The following is a 12182-nucleotide window of genomic DNA, read 5'->3' as shown; positions in this document are numbered from 1 at the left end:
GGTAAAATACGTCGACTCCACCAGCTTGGTGTTTCCCATGTGGGAACGGGTATTCTGGATTGCCAGCTTATATCCTGTCGTATTAACGGCGTGGCGTTCATTTGATCTTGTACGGATTAATATGCATGTGCATGCTACTGCGCGCTCCACTGAGTATCTTTATACCATTAAGTGTTACAATTATGTGAATAGAAAAATAGATGTATGTTATGTTTCGTGGATTCTCTATTTGACAGGAATATGGATACTCTTTTTGTTTTTCAGGCACTAGAAAAATAATTTCACAGACCCTGACGGTCTCTACTATAATGTCGATGTCCCACAGACACCACGCTGTTAAGCACTGCAGCGTGACAAAGAGCAATGTTCGCTGTGGGTAAGAAGTATTCGCCATTAGATTCTTGCACGATGTTAAGGGACACACGTCACTACCGTTCATGTTTCTCCACAAATTTAACAAATGTACTTGGACAGAAGCACACGAGACAGAAAAAAAGACGACGTTTCACCGAGGGTTTCGACGAGACATCTGAGGGGAAATCAGCGCACCATCTCGGAAAAAAAGTGTCACGTGATCCGGCTACAGCTTGGGCGTACTTTTTTCGGCTGAGTCTTATTCGATGTCTGAATCATGAACAGTATTGATGCACAGAAACTGTAAGTAATGAGAAACATCAACTTTCAGGGATGTTTTTACCAAGTTTCTTTCCATTTTTTTCGAATTGGGATAAACAGTATCAATGGTCTTGGTATGCAGCCTACACGTATGCCCGCAATTCGGTGCTTTGACCATGTTTTGACCATCAGCGACAGATAGTCAACCACTGGTCGGTTTTACCTAGTGCCTGTTTGGTGCACAGACAACCCGGGAGAATTGACCAGTGCACAGTGAATGGCAAGTACACAGTGGAAACTCCTTTGTCACAGAGCGTTGGCTCTGTAAATACAGTTTCGTTTCGCATAGGTTCTGTTCGTTTCCAGGAGATTGCTTGAGAGTTAATCAAATTTGTCTATGTTGCTCTGAATTTTTGGGGGCACAAAACTGCGGCTGCAGCTCCAGAATCACTGAGGCTCCGCTGATGTTTTTTCGTCAAATTTTGAAGCAAAAGTTTAGTAAGTCTATTCTTGAAAAAGGTATTTGTGAATTTTATTATTGCCAATCAGATTTTGTTACGGTACTGTAAGTGAATTTGCCTGTCAGTATGTTAATTAGAATTGGCACATTACAAGTCTGGACAGACAAATCCTTTGCTTTCAACAATTATGGGGACTATCAGGGACAAAATGGTGAGTTTGTTATCGCCAAAAAATATTCCTGTCGTTTGGCAACGCATGTCCTCACTTTAGGGCGGCATAATTGGATAAATCCATCTCTGTCAAATAAACTAGCAATTACCATATCATTCAATTTCCGAGAACTATTATAAAGAACATTTGTGTTATCATTAAGCTTGTCACAGCAATAAACTGGTTGGTAGCAAACCAGCAACGTTTCTGATCCATTTGTTTTATTTCACTGGATGCAATATCGTTCATCAATCGTTTCTAACAATCATGAGCATAGTCGGTTTCTGTTATGCCAGAAGCTAGTTCAATAATCCTTCCAGGGTAGCAGTAAACGATGAACGTTGTCATGGTCTGTTGATCGTAAGATCACCTTTCATAAGGAGATTCTAACGTCTTTTGGACGGCCTTAATTTTCCACGAAGCAAATCAGCGTTAAAACCTGAAGTCAAGTTTATTCTCAGAAAATTGTTTTCCTTTGCCAGCGGGAAACGCTTTAACCTTCTCCTGATCTTTTTCTTAAAATGTCGAGGGAAAGGAATAATATTACATGCTCTAGCTGTAAATCGATACACAGTGCTGTTTTGTGACCTGCAATAAAAACACCGAAGTTTCTCCTACATTTGCCGTGACAGTGCGAAACACAAACCCGAATATCCAATTTATACACCTCCTCGAAATTGGATATTTCTGCTTCTTTTCTGGCATAGGGCAGGAATCAACTTGGACATCACTGCTTGGCGAATGAATTGAGAAGGGTGAGAAAAATGAAAAAGGGAGACATTCAATACTCACGTCGCGGAAGGGATTGGTTTCCTCTAAGATTGGGGGTAGGGTTTCTCTGATCAAATATTGCGGTAGAAATAAAAGATGGCACAGATTCCTTTACATGACTGCGTTGCTTGTGTGTTGTTGTTGTCGTCGGACCATTATAAGTGAAAGGAAATCTTACAGCAGTTTTGTGTAATTGACCTGTATTATTCCAATTTGGAAAATATTGGATTTTAAGGCTTTTCTCGTGACGGTTTCTTTTCCTTTCAGAATACAAAGATGTGCGTTGCCAATATCGTCATTCATGATATTTGAGTTTAAAGTATAGAATTTCTCGCGGGAGCACGAGAGGAGTTCGGTTGGGAATGGAGTGATTTCCTCAGTTTATTTTTCATCTTTGTAACTGGCTCGGTATTTAAGATTATGTTTTTATTTGCAGTCTTTGATAAACAAATAAGGAGTGTTTGTTTAAAAGCTGAATATCCGTTACACACCCGCACACTCCGTGGATAACATTAAAGCCAAAAACTTCGTACAGGATATTAATGTTTTTAAAGTTCATGTATTGTACAAAGAAAATGTAGGGCTGATTTATCAAATTCTCTGGTTAAGCAAGTTTTTCGATTGACTGAAAATAGGCAAACGAAAGAAAACGAATATTATGCCCCGCTTTAAAATTTCAGATTTATTTCATGGAGAAATTAAGTATGCCCTGCAAATATCGGGATTGTAACCGAAGACTGCTCCTCTCAACTATATTATCATATTATAAGAATATACATATAACGTCTGAATTTTCAATACTTCGACGTGAAGAATCTCGCGACACCATGAGTCTGTCCAATGTTGCTTCAAATTTTGTCCCAAAACCTGTTACAAAACTTGCGTCGAGAACACTGTCCAGCAAAATGACAGGTGCAAACATTTATTCTCTGACGTGTTGTCTTCTGGCGAATTTATGTTTTCGTTTTATTCTCATTTTCAGAGAGGTTGCAAATATTTACCCTCCGGTCGGCATGGCGCCCCGGGGCAAGGACTACATGCTCCCCATCGATCCACCCAGCAAGATGGGTCACGAGAACCAAAAAGGAACGACTTAAAGCTGGCATTTCCACTGAGTTCATTAAGGACGCAAAGTGCGTCAGCCGAAATGACAGATCACCTAGTCCATTAATTGTCCTCCATTAGTTGCCGGTCGGCCGTCTAGCAGGTGCTGCATTACACGGGCAGGGAACGACAGAAAGTGACTTCCCACCACCAATCCTATCTTGTTGGCGGGGAAAGAGCTGTAGTCATGTTCCTACATCCAAAAGTCGTGTTTTGCTACACGGCCGCAATGAAGGATGTACTAAGACATCCGATTTAGTTTCCATTCTCTTCCTTCACACTGAGTTACAGGCCTACGCTACCGTTCATACAATATTATTTTTTGCTATTTTTGACATTTACCAATTCCTACGATCACCCATTTGACTTTCTTCTATAGATTCGAAATTGTATAAAGATGAATATTCCTGATGGAAGTGAAAATACGGCAGAATCATATGCATGAGTAGCGGTGTGACAAATGGCGGATTCTCAGATGGATCTGTTTCGTGGGTGGGCAATCGTTTCACTGGTCCCCGTCCCAATTATCAATAAATAAAGGGACCGGCAGCTAGCTTGCATTTGACGTGTCTGATTGGCCCTTCTGTTTGAATTTTGAAACATTAAAAGCATACTAGTTAAGCCGATGGGCATTATTACGCGTGCTTCACGTGTCTCGCAGGCAGCCTTGGTTGGCTGCTATTAATCACGCTGTTACAATTTGCTTTCTTGCTAAACATTAGTCTCGTCTTTTGCCAATTAACTTCAAGTCACTAATTATCTTGCTCAACTCATAGGAGCGACCCAATATACTGAACTGGTGTTCAATAATAAACAGGAAAAAGCAAAAAACCGAACGAGGAGAAGAAAAAGACCAAGCCAGGTTGTCGTGATTTGCCAAATGCACGTGTGCATCCAGCTGAACGGAATACGCGGTTGAGCCTGGTGCCACCGCAGTTACGGTGTCTTCTCGAATTAGTCTAGCTATTTGGAGCAAGACCTAGTTGGCGAGGCCTGCAGTGATCAAAGAGAAAGCATAATGAAAATGCTGCATATTTAAGGGCCATCTAAACAAACAAGCAGTGAAGGCAGGTGATGTTAGAAAATGGAATGTCAAATATAGGCAATATTCACATTTACATATCAGGTGGAAACCCGCTCAGTATGCAAATTATTGACATTCCATAATGACAATAGCATCCCCACCAGGAATTATCAAGATAGCGACGAAAGTATGTTCAACCATGCCAGTTAGTGCAAGACCGCTGATTGACAAGGAGTGCTGTTTAGATGCGATCTTCGAAAACTCGCTCATGCTTTCAATCACTACTCTTGTTACTTTAAATCGCCTTATCGCGTGGTGTTTTTCGCTCTCGGTTTATATAGTCTCACTTACGAAACCGTTTGTGGTTAATATCTCGTGCTTTACGGAGTTCTGACCTCGTTCAACGTTTCTGCGTAAATAGGTCCTTATACTTATGCAACCGAGGTCGACCATCGAGAGATAGTTATTGTCACACTCGGCAGAGTAAGTAATAGACTGTCAGCGGTCGTTGCCCAGCGAAATCCTTACTCGAAACAAATGTTAAAAATATGTAAAGATAGGAAAATGGTGGGAAAGATTGGAAATTGTCCTTGTACCGTCGGAAAAATGGAGGGGGTGCAAGAGTGGTGATTTTGTAGATGGAAAAAGTATTAATAGTTCTATTCGGGGGTAGACCGGGGAGATGAGGGTTGTGCAGCTGTTTTCAATAACGGGTTTCGCAAAACAGTTGAGAGTTCTGCGCGCGTGTGTATCTGGCAGTGGATTGAGGCTCATTTACTCACGTGCGCGGCACTAAAATGCGGTAAGAGAAAGCGATAATGCTGCGCAATACGTCACGTTAACACAGAAGCACAAACTTGATCGGTGTTTGTTGTAAAGAAACGTGTAAAACAACAATGGCATAGTAGCCAGACCATGACGTCATGCCCAACGAGTAAACTGATTGGCCATAACCCAGAGTCTCAGCGTGGTACCTTTGGATAAATTACTTCAGTTTCTAAAAACAGCGGTTTATCGGGTGGTCGCGCGGTTTTTCGCTCTGAATCTAATAACCTGGTAGAAAAACCATGCGCTGTACATTTTGTGACCGCGCAGAATTTTATTACCTCGCGTTTGTGAAAATGGAATTTTATGCGGATCTGGCTGAACAGAAAAACAATATGCAATGTTAGTTGTGGTAAACATGCCTACAAGTGACCATCCAGAAGATGAAGAAGGAGATGATTAGGCAGAAAAGGCAAGCACAGTCATAAACGGGGAGACTCGGACAGAGTGGTGGGTGAAGGTTGTATGGACTCGAGAAAAGAGAAAAGAAAGAAAAAAAGCTGGGTGAGATCTGTACAAAGACGAAACTGGAGATTGGCAGCACATGGTTTCAGAAGGTGACCCACCTGTTTCAGGATTAGGCGGTCTAATTAGCAGTAAACAGAAAAATGGTACCAAGATAAGTATGAACAATTTGAACAAATTCCACAGCCTGTTTGTTTCCATGTTAGTAACTAACAGAGCTTTGGGCAGACAATTTTTCCCTACTTTCCCTAAATTGTCAAACACAAAGATTACTTGGATCTGCTTATTTGGGAATAGGAACAAAGCATATAAGATAGAGATGCACATGGAAATGACATGGCAAAATGTTTTAAAGAAGTTAAAGCCTATCCTGGCCGAAATGCAAAGTCTGATAGTTAAGTACTGATGACGAACTCAGTTAAACTAAAGACACTGAAGAACACCATGAACAGAAGAAATGAAATGTGGATGATTCAAAAGAAGGATGCAGACAAAAATACATAGGCAGAACCGGTGAAGGAGGAGAAAGTCGCAAACCAGACAATTTAAGAATCATTATCACTCAAACTAAAAGGAGGAATAGACTTAATGGACTTTCATAAGGCAAGTGTCAATGAAGTTGACTTTGCTTTAAAAAAGGGTAGAAAGGCATGGGTGCCTAATGAGACTCTTGATAAATGACAGGAAGATGTAAAATACAAGAAGATATAGGAAACTGAACAATGGATTGCGACAGGAAATGGTGAAAGTGAGAAACTTTGACGGATAACAAATCCATCAGGAATGTAGAGAATGAAGAAAAAAAGGAATTGATTTTAGGTAATGCGAGGCAAATGTATACAGAAGAAAGAAGTTGAGGACAAGAATGAAAGCAAACTGAAAATCCAAGAATGTGGAGGATGTTGAGGAATTACATGACAAAGGGAATTAACCAAAGATACTAGATGTTGTAACTGGAGAAAAATCGAAATGGATGAGATGATGTTGGACCTCGCATTAAGAGAATCAGTGATAGAATCAGTGATAGAGACGGTTTTGAAAGATAACAGGAGCGGAAAAGCTACTGGTCCCGAGGGTAACGTTTATTTCAAAGGCGCTACAGTGTACATGTATAAAGCCTTGTGGGGTATATCTGAGGAAGTGGCGAATGGACAGGAAACTTTACAAAGTTAATAATGATCACATTTGCAAAGGAAAGAAAGGCTAGGATATTAAAAATATCGAGCAACGCGGATGTAGGTAAAGCCCAGTTTGGTTTTAGGTTAGGCTGCGGGAACATAAGAGCTAGACAGAGAACTGTTCGTATGCTTTTAAGATTTAGAGGAAGAGTTGAATCGGAAGTAGTGGGTAAAGTTGATAGAAATCTTGAAGAAAATGTACGTTAATTGGAAAGGTCGATGACTGATTAAATATATGCACCATGCTGCAAAGAAAACTGCGAAAGATGTAGGTCAGGTAAAATAGAGAGAGGCGTGAGGCAAAGAAATTTATTGTCACATTTGTTATTTCACATTTATATAGAACCGATGGAAGGATCTTCACCTTTGATTGGTTAAAGATTGATAACGGGATAATAGATAAAATGAAACTGGTTTGCTATGTGATCAAGTAATTGCACTGAAAAGACTCTGGTGTCAATTTAATATCCACGGTGTTACCAGAGGACTAAACCAGAATAGGTGAGGGCCTGCGATAACACCAAGGGTGTTAAATTATCGCCAATTTAACACTTCAGTTTTTTGCAGTGTAGGTACAGCCAGAGGGAAGATTAAAAGAATGACTGAAGAGTTGTGGAGAAATATGATGTGAAAATGAACAAAAAGCTATACCGAACGAGACTCCGGGGAGAAGAAGCTAATAGTCAGTAAGTAACCGTTAGAAACCCCCAAAATCCAACAGTTCATTGTATATAAACTAGTGAAAGAACGGCACTGAATTAATAAAACGAACATCAATGGGCAAACTTAAAATAGAAGGGGCGATATTGACCAGCAAGATGAAATAAGTCCTGAGGAAAGATCTGTGAAGTTTAATTTGGAGTGTGTCAACATGAGGATCAAACATTGACAATCAGAGTAACTGAGAAGAATCTATAATCTACCCGAAAGCTTTGAGATGTGTATTTGCAGAAGGATGTTATAAGATACGAGGGAGGGAGCACAAAAGCGGTGTAGAAATTCAACAAGAAGTTGATAAAACCATTGAGATGGAGGAAAAATTGATAGGGACACATTTTGCGAGGTGAAGGGTTGCTGAGAGAGGCGATGATGGAAGGAAGATTTGAAGAAAAGACACAAAGAAGTAAGGAAGGAAAGTTTTTGCTGGATGGCCTCGAGGCTGACAGAGACTATCAAGAGCTGAAGACGCTTAAGCAGGGCAGAGAGAGTGGGCAAACAGCATTTCCGAGATAGAACCTGCCTGTTAGGGGCAGAACACTTTAAATATGATGATGACAATCAGTAAATTCGGCTCTAGCTTGAATAGTGAGCGCTTAGTTCCCGGAGCTCTTTTCGTAAAGCATTCATTTTAATTCAAATCAGTATCAGTGGCAGATGTGGTACTCTTTGATGACAGGCTTTCAGATTGGATGGAATGAATAAGCGCCGAATTTCAGGCGCTGTTTTTCATTATGCGATAATTCCAAATTTAATCAATATCACTGGCAGATGTCACTGGTCGATGATAAGGCTTGCAGATTTTCAGGAATGCATTTGTTTGAATGACAAAAATAACCAAAACTAATTGAATCAACTTCATGGGCCATCGCGAAAGGCACGATTTTCCATCATTATCCCTGGGCTGGTTGTTCCACATAAACGAATCGTAATTCAGGGAAGACATATCCCGGCCTTGATGTAAACAAACTCATGATTTGAATTAAAAGTACTGCCCAACAGGTGGTGTTTCCATGGGCAAGCCGACCAAATTTGTCATTTCATAAGTTAATAATTACTGCTAACACTACACTGACCACAACAAACAATAAACAGCTGACATGTGTTGGTCAAGATGTACTTCCGATATGCCCGCGAGAAAGCAAATTGACTTCACTTCTTGGCACAATCATGCACACAAAAGACATTAAGCACAAATTAATATTTGAAATGTTTGAACAGGTGGTCTTGCTTTGGTTTCGGTCATGCGCAAAATGATTTATAGAAAACGAATTATTAAAATTTAGTTTTGCTTTTAATTTTCGTCCTTAAATTGAGATACTGCCGGGGCAAATCCAACGGGAAGGGAGGCAGTTTCCCCCCCCCCCCGAACTGTCGCATTATTTAATTAGGAATTGAAAGTGCAAGAACCTAAGCGATGGTGCCGCCATCTTTCATTGGCAGGAGTGAGGATTCTTTTCAGATGAAAAAAGACAAACGCTTTAGAAAACGTATCTTCATCTGCCCATTTGCCAAATCCCATTTTAACTACGAAAACTAAAGGCATTACACGTATGTTTCTTCTCTCCTCATGCAGAGCCACACAAAATGCACTTGATAGAAAAAAAACTCTCGTTTCGGTTCTGTTGAAGAAGCAAATACACGTCCAACCTCAACAGATGAAAAGTACATAAAACTGGCGGGTGAACACGTAGAACTCAATTACTTATGGGGAAAATGCATTCTTCGCCTAGGATGATACAAAATACTAGTAAATCGTACACAGCGAAGGCAACCTTGTGTTACGGTGAACAATACAGTTATTATCATATTCCTGGAATATTAGCATCATTGTGGGCCAATCCTTGACTGCATCGATCTTTCCATTCGCTAGTAGTAGCGTATCGTTGAAAACCTGTCGCCGTATTACCATCACAATGAGCCGTTACGGTACCACTCTGCCAACGTGCAGGCTGTTGATCAAGCCAAATTATCCATGCGTTGACAGCGCAAAACAGTTCAGCTTGACCACAGTTTTGTAATTATTTTTGAAAAAAACTCCTTGGTATTGTTTCATTTTCATGTTCTTTTTCTGGATAGAGTTACAGAAATAAATACATTATTTCCCTGATACCCTACTTTTTTGAAAATAGACTTCCATGACAGTCACATCACGAATAGGAACGTCTTATGCTTGTCTGCGGAAAGCTGTGCAGCATCATTTGGTAGTGCAGCACCGCCGGGTAGCTTTAATCGCTATTCAAGTGCGATTAGGGGCGACAACGTTCAATTCCACACTTTCTTAGTCAAATGCTATTTCGTTAAAACAAATTAAAAACAACATACGCCTAACACATAGCAACATAAAGAACAGTCAGATTATTAAATATAAATTAAGCATAAGTAAGATTATCCACCAGAAGAACTAAATTCATCCCTTTGTCCAATTTAGAGGGGGTTGAAGTGCGACACATTTTGTCGATGTCACATACCAGGCATGTAGGGACAGCGGGGAGGGGGGCCGGAGGCACTGGCCCCCTGAAAATACAGTGCATGGGGGAGGGCTCCTGTAAAAAAGGTGTGTAATTTTCATTCTCGAATGTGGATAGTAGTTGTTACTTAGCAGAGTGTGATAATTTTACTCAAATCACATTGGAAAAATGGAAATTTTAATATATTCATTTTCAATCAGGATCTACGAAATATCCATATTGTTTCCCGCAGCGCATGACATGATGCTAGCGAGGATCGTGCGGTACAAATAAAAGGATTGTTGACTGGTCCCCTTTATGACATCTCTATTGTAAGACAGGGGACCAGGTATAGTAAGCTTTTTATATCTTTAACATATAGATGTTACGCCTCACAACTCTTTACATTGCGGTAACCAAAATGACACCATAAAATAAGCAAACTTTGAACGATACATGTGACGAAGTAACGAGCGCGGATCAAGAATTTTATCAATTTGATGTACCCATGAAGGGACACAAAAGTGGTGCTCCCCGAACGTGGCACACTTCAATTTTTCGCTTCTTGTCTTAAGGGAGCAATATTTTGAGCTCAAATTTCACAATTAATTTTTCAATCTCCTTCACATTCTGATTCATAAATCTCGATTTATCGTACCTGCTACAAAGTTTGGATGAAATTTTATTTTCGCCCGATTTTTCAATTTCTTCCGACGTGCGACATGAACTCTTTTAAAATGTCCCAACAATGGGAAGAGAATTTTCTAACAAACTTGTGGATGCATATTTGAGTGGAAGTAATTATGTTTTACCAGAATGATATCAACTTCAAAGGATTTTGTACATGTTTATGAGGGATTTTCTATGACATATTTTCAAGTGCATTACGTTAGGTAACACTCAGCTAATTTTGAGCCCAATTTCCGGAAGCCGCCAAATGGAGGATTTCGAATGAAATTTCATAACACTGAAACTGTTTACAAAGGATCAACACCATGCATCATGAAGATAATAGTACCAATTTATAGGCTTAACAAGAAAGAAGTTTAACAACGCTGTGTGGGGAAAGTCAAGTGAACGTAAAAGTTGGCCACTTTGGCGGACTGCACTAAAGTCTAAAGAACTGCTGTCTAAAATCCAAAGATGAAAGAACATTCAGTTTCAGGCGTGAAACGCCAAAAGTTATTTTCAAAGGATTTTTTCAGACCAGGGTGATTACTGATCCTGTTTACCTTTTGGATAAACTTGGCCAGCTCCAGATCATTGACGAGGTGTAATCCGCCGTGGAAAGGTGCCCTTGAAAAGCTTTCGATCACATGGCATCGTCGGGATTATTTCAATTTTCCCCCAAGATTTCTTCGGAATGACAGATCCTACACAGCTCAAAGTTCACAGACAACGTTTTGTGCAAATGCCTCTCATAACAGTAATCGTTATTTAAACTTTGAAAATTAAACGCATATTTCATTCCCAGCGATGCTGTATGATCGAGAGTTTTCAAATTCAATGGCACCTTTCCTTGGCGGGCCACGTTCACCGGTCTAAATTGTTTTTAAGTCAACGATCGCACATACCACCAAATTCAAATTTCTAAATCCTTTTTTATATTTGTTTTTTTTTTTATTTCTTCGTTTCTCTGTTTTTTGCATTTTTTTGTCTCGGGTACACATTTTAATGTTAATTGCTGACCCCTTTATAAAACATACCCATAGCTTATGAGCAAGTTTGTAATGTTATCAAAGGCAAAGCTTCAACATCGTGGTTGGTTTGTGCGCAAAAAGTTAAAGGATTTTTTTCTTTTCTTATAAGGAAAGCTCCACTACTAATGAGTGTTTAGACTTGCCAATACTTATTCTGAGATGACCACAATTTTCTTCCACAAAATTTGGGCTTTTGATTTTGTTTATTTTTAATGCTGCTGTTTGAAGCTTTTACTGTTACGAGTTTACAAAACAGCACCTTCATTATGTGCATCTTAAGATTTCTCATTCTTGAATATTTAATTATTCCATCAAATCTTAATTATTTAAGTACAAAACTTAACTTCATTTTAAGATCATCCTTAAACATGGATTTTGATTTTAAAAAATGATTTCAAAATATTTCATAATATCTATTTCTCAAAATGCGTTTTAGTCACTGTGAGACTCATCATGCCTTCCAGAGCATCAAACTATGCACAATTTTTTCGGGGCCCTTAAACGGGCCCAGGACCTATGCCGTAAAGGCTTCGCGCTAAGCGCTCACGATCTCATGCAGTAGTGGACTCTACACAGAGAGATTTTCTTTTTCTGCCCCCCCCCCCGGTAGAATCCTTTTCCTACGTGTCTGTATGCAATTAATTTGTATAGTATATGCACC

General features: G+C 39.7%; 1 long non-coding RNA gene across 1 annotated transcript in view; it reads right to left on the bottom strand.

Moving 5' to 3' along the window:
* The window catches only part of LOC110973217 (uncharacterized), an 87129-nt gene that overhangs the window by 30646 nt on the left and 44301 nt on the right, over positions 1–12182 (bottom strand). The window lies entirely within an intron of this gene.

The sequence above is a fragment of the Acanthaster planci genome, linkage group LG02 (assembly GCF_054643075.1).
Source record: "Acanthaster planci isolate LZ-2023a linkage group LG02, COTS_SCS, whole genome shotgun sequence".
Taxonomy (NCBI): Eukaryota; Metazoa; Echinodermata; class Asteroidea; order Valvatida; family Acanthasteridae; genus Acanthaster; species Acanthaster planci.
Note: the sequence above shows the minus strand (reverse complement) of the source record. Positions and strands in the feature narration are given on the sequence as shown.